Source organism: Myodes glareolus, chromosome 1, assembly GCF_982192425.1.
Source record: "Myodes glareolus chromosome 1, mMyoGla1.1, whole genome shotgun sequence".
Taxonomy (NCBI): Eukaryota; Metazoa; Chordata; class Mammalia; order Rodentia; family Cricetidae; genus Myodes; species Myodes glareolus.
Window position 1 is genome coordinate 125,019,660 of NC_142026.1, and position 10,621 is coordinate 125,030,280.

Consider the following 10,621-nt stretch of genomic DNA (forward strand, 5'->3'; position numbering starts at 1 on the left):
TCAAGATAAAGCCATCCCGGGTGTGCCCAATGGCTTGCATTTTAATTGATTCCTGTTCTAGTTGAGTTGACAACCAAGATCAACTCCCACATTTTTCTAATCTCAGCAATCAATGGTATGGGCTGGAGGTACAGCCTAGGGGCAGCGCTCTTAGCCATCATACACTAAGCCCTGGGTTCAGTCTTCAGCATCGCAGAAACTAAAAGAAAAGAAAGGGGGAATGTCTTAGCTACCGTGAGCAGACAGTGCTGCACTTAGAGACTTGCATTCTAGAGGCTCAACTTAAATGAACAGTCTCAGCCAAACACAAGAAAATAAAAAGAATAATATAGCTACATTTCATGCATTTTAATCATTTTAATTACTTTCTTCTATTATAAGATTAATCCATGTTTGCTGGAGAATTTTAGATTTTTTTTCCTACTTAAATCAAAATTGACATGGAAACAAAGAATATTTTGTCCAAATGTTTTAAATTCCTCGACTATAAATTATTAAGTAAAATGCAAACATGTCCTGATTCTTTTGCGATCATTCAATAATCAAAGTGCATTGTGAGACACTATGGCTCACAGTGGCTCTTAACCAGCCATGGCTTCAGAATGACAACTCCGCAGGACACCAAACTGTCCGCCTTCAATGTTACTTATTTTAAATCAACCATTTTTGTGTTCCTGTGTGCTTTTATTTAGTTAGTATTCATGGAACTGTTGTAATTTTGTTGTCTTCATTTCGAAACATTAGCAGTTTCCGCTTTGCTGGCATGGTTTTCTCATTCCATTTTTAGATTTAACAAAGCAGTGTAAGTGGAGTCTTTCAAAAAACTGTAGTGTGATAAACCAAATTTAAACAAGTATTCACTTTCCTCATGCCACCTTGCTCCTGACTTCCCGTGCATTAGAGACAACCATTTTCAACTCCCTTAGGCATTTACTCCCAGGGACATGCTTTACTGGATTCAATGGTATTTGTTCATTATAGACATTTATGACATCCTACTTACCAGGTCTTAGTTTCTTCACACACACAAGCACACTCACACGCAAGCACGCACACATGCACATACATTCATTCAGAGATGCACACACACTTACACACACACTCACACACATGGGTGTTTCCTCCTTACTTCTGATGTAGATAATAACAGGTTTTACTCATAGCAATATTATACTGCTATGTGTTTATAATTCAGTAAGTACCATTTACAAGTGAGCATGGGATAACTGTAATCTTATGTCTTCCCAATGCTGTCAACTCATCAGGTGAATAATTTCCCCTCTTTCTTTAGAAATATTCCTTTGAACCCCATGCACTCTTGCTTAAATCTACAATGTTTGTTCTGGAAGCTTCCATCACTAGCATTCTGGGACTCTTCCCCTCTCATCTCCCCTGCACCAGATTGATTTCCTGGGGCACTTTTTTTTATACTTAACATCATTTATTTCTTGCATCTTTGAGAATTTCACATCATGTACTGCGATTCTGCTTACCTCCCAGTCCCCCCATAACCTTCCCTCCCGACTTTAGTAGCCACCCAAACAAACAAGAAGGAAAAAAGACCAAACCAAATTTCTGGGGCTCTTACAATTTCTCTTGCATGAATTATCCCCCTTGTTTGGTAGAATATATTCTCTAGTGCAGTGAATCCTACCTTCTAATGCTGCAACCCTTTGATACATTTTCTCAAGTTGTAGTGACCCCCAACCATAAAATTATTTCACTACCTCTTCCTAACTGTAATTTTGCTATTGTTATGAATGTGATGTAGATATCTGATAACGTAGGGTCATATGTGGCCCCTCAAATGTGGGATCTGGTGACTTCCTGAGAAGAATGGCAATGGGACAAATTTTCATAGCTTTTTTTCTAAATATGATTTTTGGTGATCAATAAATTCTCTCTAAGAATCACTTTGCCTTCCTTACTTTGCATTCCTTGAGCTGCTACCCTTGAAGGTCCTTTGATGTCCAGCTCTTGTATGTGGTGGGATACTGTCTCATCTTAGAGGTCTGAGAGAGCACTCAATGAGTCCTAAGACTTTACAATAGCATTCCATGGCATGGACCTTTTAACTCTGCTGGTTATATGGTGGTCCCTTTCAATCTCTTAATTCATGGTTCTCATAAATTCTTGGATGTTTTTCTTCCATATATAATTCTCTATTTATTAGGTAAATGCCCTCTATTTCATTTAATTTTTTGAAAGTCTTGTTAGACTCTGTCTTCTGCTGCCATGTTCCAGATTTCACCAGTTGTCTCTTGTCTGACTTCTCCCTATACCTTAGGCTCGCATGCCTCAAGCATTTGTCGTATTCACCTTTTAGAGAGCTTTGCACAAGCTAGCAGGACTTAACTGAAAGTCTGTGCCTGTCCTCAGTGTATAAGTTTTCCACAGCAGAATGCATTCCAATTGCCTTCCTTATTGCAATTGTATTAGGAGAGAGGTGAGGGGAGATTGTATGGGAAAACAGGAGTTCTGTAGTCAGGGAATGATATATACAATTTGCCTCTTGCTTCTAGTTTAATTTTGGCATGTGAAATATGGTCTTCATTCTGATGTAATTTCTGATTGTGTTCATTTTCTGTCTCTAGATATGTTTAAGCTCTCTTGAAGCTACCTCATGTCACCTCCTTTTCACTATAGTTAATATTAACTTATCAACATAATTATGACATGTAGATGATAAGTCCCATGGGCAGGGACTATTTCTTATCATTTTGACATCCTCTGCATGCCTAGAACCTGGCCGAATAGCTAAACTAACCCTGGGACTAATTAATGTCTGTCTGGTGGTGAGGGGAGGGAGAAAAGGAAGACATGCTTTCTCATAACACCATAGTCTCCTGTGGACATATATCTAGGGGGTCTCTGAAGCATGATGTATTCCATAGCATCTTCCAGCTTCTGTGCTCCTAAACAACAATACACCTAATGCTGCAGGATCTGCACCTGGATGAGGATGTGGCTAGCGATTATGGAAAAGGCTATAAAAGCCTCCTTTCTCTCTCTACTGCTGGCCTAACTCCAAAAAGTGTGGGCCTGGTCACTCAGTCACTTGCAGCCAGCCCCTCCACTCATAGTTGGCTGCACTTTAGACTGTGCTAGAGGAGGGGAGGTCTGTTTCTGACTTGCTAATAGTAAATATTCATTCTGCCAAACAAATAATTTAATAAATGATGGTCCAATGCGATCGGAGTGGTACTCCTGGTCGAATTTTCTGTTCCATGTGAGTTAAACTGATTTGGGGGTGCCCTTGGAAACTTACGATCATTTCTTAAGTAGTTTCTCTTAGGGAAAGCATTTTGAGTTACAAACGACTAAGTCATGTTTAAACTTCTGCAGTGTGTTCGATCACATGCCAGGGACTGATTGTATTGCACTGTAGTCCATCTGGGGCCATGAGAACAGAAGAAAATAAAATCATCAGCAGGATAATGTCACTGCTGGGCACAACAAATCCAAAGTAACAAAATGGTCTATAATACGGATATCACAACAGAATGAAAATGAATAGGTTTTTTGCAGAGTTTGGACATTTGTAGGCTGGCTTGGTATCTACAAGGAGAGCTGTTCAGACAGAAACTGGGAAGAGAGCGGGGTCAGGAGTGACGGGAAAGTTGGATCCCGGTAATGGAGGATGGAGACGAACAAAACCCATTATACAAATGTACAAAATTTCCCAAGAATAGAGCTGAATTATCTAAAAATGTAAACAAGCTCAAGCCCACAGGAAATTGGAAGGTATGCCCAATAAAATGTTCTCTTGTATATAAAAATAGATGCCATGAAATTGTATTGCAAGGGTCTGACTAGAGTGTTGTTTTCTTTTTCTTTCATTTTTCTTTGTATTTATTCTTCTCTGATTAGACCGCATTTTCTTATTCCCAGGGAATGAGCTACTGTGATTCACGAATTCAGAAAAACGGTGAATGGGCATCGCCCTCTATGAAAAGTGATTGCCCAGTACCCTCAAAGAGTGTGCAGCTCTCTAAGTGGGCTGAGCTTGGATTGATGGTGGAAATCCATAGATCATAGATTTGTGTTTCCTTGGAATTTTCCATTTGTCTCTTTTGAACACAATATAATATAATATAATATAATATAATATAATATAATATAATATAATATAATATAATATAATATAATATAAAAGACTCAGTCCTTCAAAATGAAATGAAGATAGAATTTGGTCTTTCAGAGTTAGTAGACCTAACTAACACAAGGGGGCGCAATGGAGCCATTGTTCTTGGCTTCCAAAATCTGGGAACACAAGAAAACAAAACAAGCGTTTTCCTCAAGAACAGTACAGATAAAGAATTTCTCCCAAATTAAACTCGTGCTGCCAAAGGTTCTATGCCTAATCATATATCTTTGAGTGGCTAAGTACTTTTCATTTCACGTGCATAGATGCGTGTACGTGTGCACACACACACATACACACAATTTATTTTGCTAAGATCTGTTTAGATTATCATGAACCTGTTATTTTCACCTAAGACTAACACATGTAATTATCATGTAGCAGAATGAATACATACATACCATTAAAGTATGGTTGACAAATAATTGTATATGTATGTGTATGTGTGTTATACATATGTTTTTATAGGTGTATGCATGAAATGATTAAACCAATCCAGACAGGACATACTTATCAATTAATTAAATGCTTTATTTTGAGCTGCAAGATTTACTAACATTTATTCATAATCCATTGCTGCGGAGGTACAAAAAAAAATAAATAACCCCCCCAAGAAAATTAGATATCTATAGTTGTCAATACTTATTTTATTGAGGATATTGTTTGCTTGCTAAATAATTCTGATATCTGAATTCTTTGTCTCTGTTTTGTTGTTATTATTATTTTGTTCTTGTCTGTTTGAACTTTCTTGTTTGGTTGGCTTTGTCTGAAATTTTTTAGAATTTAATACGTGAGTACTTTATTTATACCATTGTCCCCTGCCTCTTCCCCTCCAGTTTTTCCCATGCCCCCCTTTACTTTCATGACCTCCTCTTCTTTATTACTTTATTTATTTATTTATACATACACATAAAGACATCCTTTTTATACATATATGTACATACATGCACACCCTACTAAGTCCTTTCAGTGTTGCTCATATGTGCACATCTATAGGACTTAACCACTGGGGACTCGGTAGTCGATCAGGCAGCACCTTCCTGAGGATGCCTGCTTCTCCCTCTCTCTGCAGCCACTGATTGCCTGCAGCTCTTCATGCAGCGGTGGGTCCCTGAGAGACATGCTCTTTCACCTTATAGTGTGTATGTCTCTTAACTGAAGGGACCTTCGGGGTCTTTCACTTTTAAAGCAAAGTCGAAGTGTAAGTTACCAGTATATTATCAAATTTTAAGTTAAGTGAACCTGATTAATGGTTCTTAATAAGTGAAAAATAAATCATGCTGAATTGCTAACCAGATACTTCCTTTAAAAATGTAAAATGCCTTTGACACCTGCCGCCAGAACCCTAGAGAAGCTCAAAGCCTCAAAACGCTTTCTAGGTGAGAAACATGGGCATGTTTTTCTCTTGGCATGCTAATAATTTATTACCTACCATAGAGATTGTATGCTGTCAGTAAATGAAAAGGGGCGGGGTATATGTTTAAAATCCTAGTCCCTAAGGAGCTAATGTTTTCAGGTATTGAACGCAAATTTTCAACTGGAAGCGTAGCCCTCTTCAGAGGAGGCGCAAGCAGTGCCCAGCTCTGACCCTCCCCCCACTTCTTCCCTCACTTTAGCCTCCCAGAAAATCTGTTTCTCTACTCTAAAAGCTGTTCTGCCCCTGATGCGAGCGTGGGTTGAAGACATTACCTGCCTGCGTGCATTTTGTATAGTAGCGCACCCCTTCCGTCAGCCTTGTCCTTGCCGCCTTGACCCATGTCCTGCAGGCTGAGGGGCTTCCAGGATGAACTAGCTGTGTGCTGAAAACAGACATGAATCTAATGGGGCACTGGGCTGGAGACCCCGGGAGTCTGCAGGTGCTTTTTCCTAGGCCAGCATTGTCTCCCATTCCTAGTCACACGAAGTACCAGACCTTCATTCAGACCCCGGAAGCCACAGGTCACCTGTCTTTGGAGCTGGGTGATGTGTTCTTCAGACCCCCTTATCCTATCCCTAGCTTAGGCGGACGAGATCACAGGACCGGGGCCTGGGAGCGGATCAGGCCGTTTTCGTCACAGACAACCTGCTCTGCTGGGCTCCTCCACGCTGATGAGCTCTGAAGAAGGTGTTCGCCCTGAAGTGTGTCCCTTTAAGCGTGGTAATTATTTTTCTTCAAAGGGAAAAGGCAGCTGAGGAGCACGCGCTGGCTCCCCAGCTTTTGCTCCTTGATGACAACAGTGGATTTGGCCTGATTTCCTATTCTCCACAATCACTGAAGGGAGGAGAGGCAGCCATTAGCGGGGGTCCCAGTTGACCTCCAGCTAAATTGTGGCGCCTTTCCCTTGCCGGCTTCTTTTCATTCTGGGAGGGGGGAGGAGAGAGTAGCTCTGGCTAAAACAGAGAGGTAAAGGAGAAAGCAGGTGTGAGGCTGACAGATGACGTAATTGGGACGGACAGCATTCTCAATCTCACGGCTCTTCATGCTGTCCTGCCTTTGAGTCTGTGAACGGGAAAATGAATTGTTAGCGCTGTTTGAATCGAGACCGTAGCCACTAAGCAGTGAACTATGTGCATATTGTCCTATAGTTCTTGAATCTTTTTGAGTCTGGAATATTTCATTTTTTTTTTTTGACTCTCAAAATGATAGTGAAGGGAGACTGCAGGGGAGTTAGCTCCACCATGCTGACAGAGTCCCCGGCAGTAGCCTTTCCCAGGAGAGCCTTGCGGCCCCACGGCCATCAGCAAATTTCAAATGTCTGTGGGTAACTTATTCTGGGTTAGGGATACCCTATCCCCTGCTCCAAGAAGATGTAAACCGGGAAGAGCAAAAGCTCAGTTCAATGTCCTCCCCGGTGAACTGCTCTCAGGCACTAAGTACTGTTTCAAACTTGGATGGAAGTGCATTGCTTCGCAGTGATGGGTATTGAAAATAAAGCAACTGACGATGAGAGCCATTTGCGGAGATTGGATGTTCTCTTGTGACAACTTTTGGAGCGTTTTATGTCACCGGGGAAAACCTCAGAGGTGTTTCTCAGTGGTGCTGTGTAAGATGAATTTCTCTTAATTGTCTACCTCATTGTTATTACACACGAGTTCGGCATGAGTAGACACGGAGACGACACAACCGCTAATAGCGTGCGCTACTAATGGCTGCTGAGTAGCTGAGGTTAACACAAACGCAGTGGGGTGAAGGTGTAGGGCTGGCGACAATTAATCTCAAGGAGAACCCAAATAAAGGTAAAAACCATCAACGTCAATAATAGCATCCTCCACTCCTTTCGAGAGAAGACAAGTTGGAAATTGTCTTTGTTAAATACGGTGCTTTTAATTGCCACGGGGAAAATTCCTTGCTGAAAATTGTGGCGTCCCTTGACTTACACTGGGTGTATCTGGTGATGGTCTTTGTCTCTCTCTAGGCTCCCTGTTCCCCTATTCCATCTGTCTCTTTCTGTGCCGGTGGTGTGTAGTTTTACAAGACAGATATCTGGACAGCTCTCCTAACTTACTCAGAATCAGCAGAGAGAGGTCCCAAGGAAAAGGGCCACTGACGTCAGAGAAATGGCAGGCTCCACTTCATTCACTCATTCACTCTCATTCATTCATCACATATGACTTCCACCATGTTTCTGGGAAGTCTGAGGAATTGAAAGCTGAATAGTTTACAATTTCTAACCCCAAAGAAAGACACTTAGGGAGGAAGGCCAGCAAAGAATTCCATTTTGTTCCCTTATGAGTCAGAGCAAAGGCTGCACACAAAGCTTTGGACACCTGGGGAAGGAAGCAATCAGGCCAGGCACACTTAGACACATCCTAGCTGTTTTAGCCAACAAATCCTCGGTTCAGGATAGTCGAAAGACATAAACTGGCTTTTTTTTCAGGAGAGAAAGAATGGAATTGCAGAAGAAAAAGCAGCTCATTCAGTGTGAAAGCACAAGGCTTGTGTCATAAGAAAGCATCAAACAGAGTAGCTCAGGCTAGACAGGAAGGCCTGGGTAAAGGCTCTGTCTGACCAGCTGAACTTGAACTCTACTCTGTAGGCAGAGGAAGAGTGGGGTTTTTAAGCCAAAAGATAATGGCTCTTTGATGGTGTGAAAGCGAGATCAGTGGAATGGAGGCTCGATGCTGCTCCTGGCAAGGCCAGTTCAGAGGCTCATACGTGGCTACTACAGTCTGACGCTGACAGATGTGAGTCAAGTAGGAGGCAGTCACAAGCCTGAAAACATTCAAAGAGAACAGGGCATGACGACAGCTGTCAGTTGGCATGGAAGAGGAGAAGAGATGGCAGCAAGGTTTCTAATTTAAGTAACTAAGTAGATAAGTAACTAAGTAAATGAGAAATCACACTGCTGGGGAAGCATTATGGGATACCTGCCCAAAGCAAAGCACTGTCCAGGACTTCCTGTTTGATCATATCAAGCTTAAGGGGAAAAGGACAACTGGACTGAGAAAGAGGTAATGAGTTCAAAGCATAAGTAGGTAGTTATTCTACAGTCAAAGACTAAGTGTCTCATGTTCTCTCTTTCCTCCTAAGATCTATAGGTAACCAGAATCCTCTAATATACTAAATCCTTCATTTATATTCTATGGTTGTTAAAGACGGCTTTTCTAGATCCCTCCAGGCACTCTCTTTGCACATTTCCAGCCCTGAGGCATAGCTAGGACATCACCATCCTCTGTCTTCATGGGATGGGGAGAGGGATGCTGGCAGAAGGACTCTGTAGGAACTTAGTCACTTTAAGAGGGCGTTGTCATAGCAAGAATGTCCCTGCCAGAAACATTAGACCCCCTCAGCTCTTAGAGTCTCCTTTACAGTAATAGACAATGAGGGCTCATTTCGTATGTGCTCCTAACACCTCTCCTTCTAGAACACTCTACCAGCAGTTGTAGAGGAAATAGGGGTACCCAGAATTTATCACAGAGAGAACAACATAGGGACAAGAAGAAGGACTTGGAGTGTCAAACATCAAAGTGTCAATCCGGTGAGATGACTCCGTGTATGAAATCTTTGCCCGCAAACCATGAAGACTTAAATTTGGAACCCAGAACCCAAAACAAACTAGACACACCTGTAATTCCAGCACTCCAGAGACTAAGACAGGGAATCCTGAGGCACTCTGTCCAACTAGAGCAGCCACAATCACTGAGTTCTGGGTTCATCCAGAGACCTTGCTTCAGTAAATAAAGCAGGAAGGCCTAGGAACACAACTGAAGTCAACTGCAGGCCTCCACATACATGGACATACATGTTCATGAACACTCACATGTATGTGCACCTGTACACAAGCATGTGCACATGTACACACACATGTCCAACACAAGCAAACAAGCAAAAACAAATCTAGATACCATTAATAAAGAGATGTGTCCTGTGTCACTGTTAAGATAAGTTGTAAAAAATTACATTTCCAGCATAAAATAGAATAATTGAGAAGCTGATTTCTATCTACTTATACAACACCTGAACCTGTTTTCATATCTCATGAACTACCTATGGTACTTTCTCAATAACTGCTATTATTTAGTAAAAATTTTAAAGACAATGACAAACTTGGGGGATGAATTAAAAAATTATAGTGAGTGTAATGTCCCATGCACTTGGGAGGCTAAGGCAGGAGAATCACTGTGAGTTAAAAGGCAGCCTACAGAGTGAGTTTTAAGTTAGCTTGGGCCACGTAGTGATGACCTGCTTCGCAGAAAAAGACAGAGAGAGAGAGAGAGAGAGAGAGAGAGAGAGAGAGAGAGAGAGAGAAAGGGAGGAAAGAAAGAAGACTTGCTATTTATGTCTTTGCCTAGATATTCTATGTGCTCTAGGATCCCAATGTTAGACTAAGAAATAATAATTGATACCCTGAAGAAGCAGCTTACAGTAAGCTGTGGTGTGGCGTGATTATTGCCACTTTAGGTCAGATGCCATTGATTCAAACACCAAGGGTTTGTTGACTTATGGTATAGGAAGTTAAATATACTTGTACTGGTTGGTATAAAAAAAAACCCATTTACTTTGCTATTGTATATCAATGCCTATGAGAGTGGACTTAAATCACAGAGACATAAAACCAATAAATATGAAGATGTAGTTTTCCACTGAACACATTTATATCTGCCTCATTGTACTTCATGCTTATTCCTAAATAATAATCACAAAGCCCTCAAACTGTTATATAAACAGGATTGGAAAGCTACTTGTTAAATCTCTTGACTGACACCCTGCCCTGAAACAGCCCAAACAACACTGAAGCAGATTGCAACCTCCGCGGCTTGGGAGGAGTAAGCATCTTACCAACTGCCTCAATGCAGTCCCGGGAAGCTTTCCCAACTCAGTCCTCAGTACTCAGTCGCAGACTGTGCCTCTCTGAAACAGCATTCTCTACTGTCTGTGGCAAGGCACATGCTTGCACATGTGCCTAGCACAGCCTGGTCTGTGGCCGGCTTTATCACACAGAACTCAGGTTCCTAAGGTACCTCCAAGGGACTGAGCTGGTCTCTGGTCTACAACAT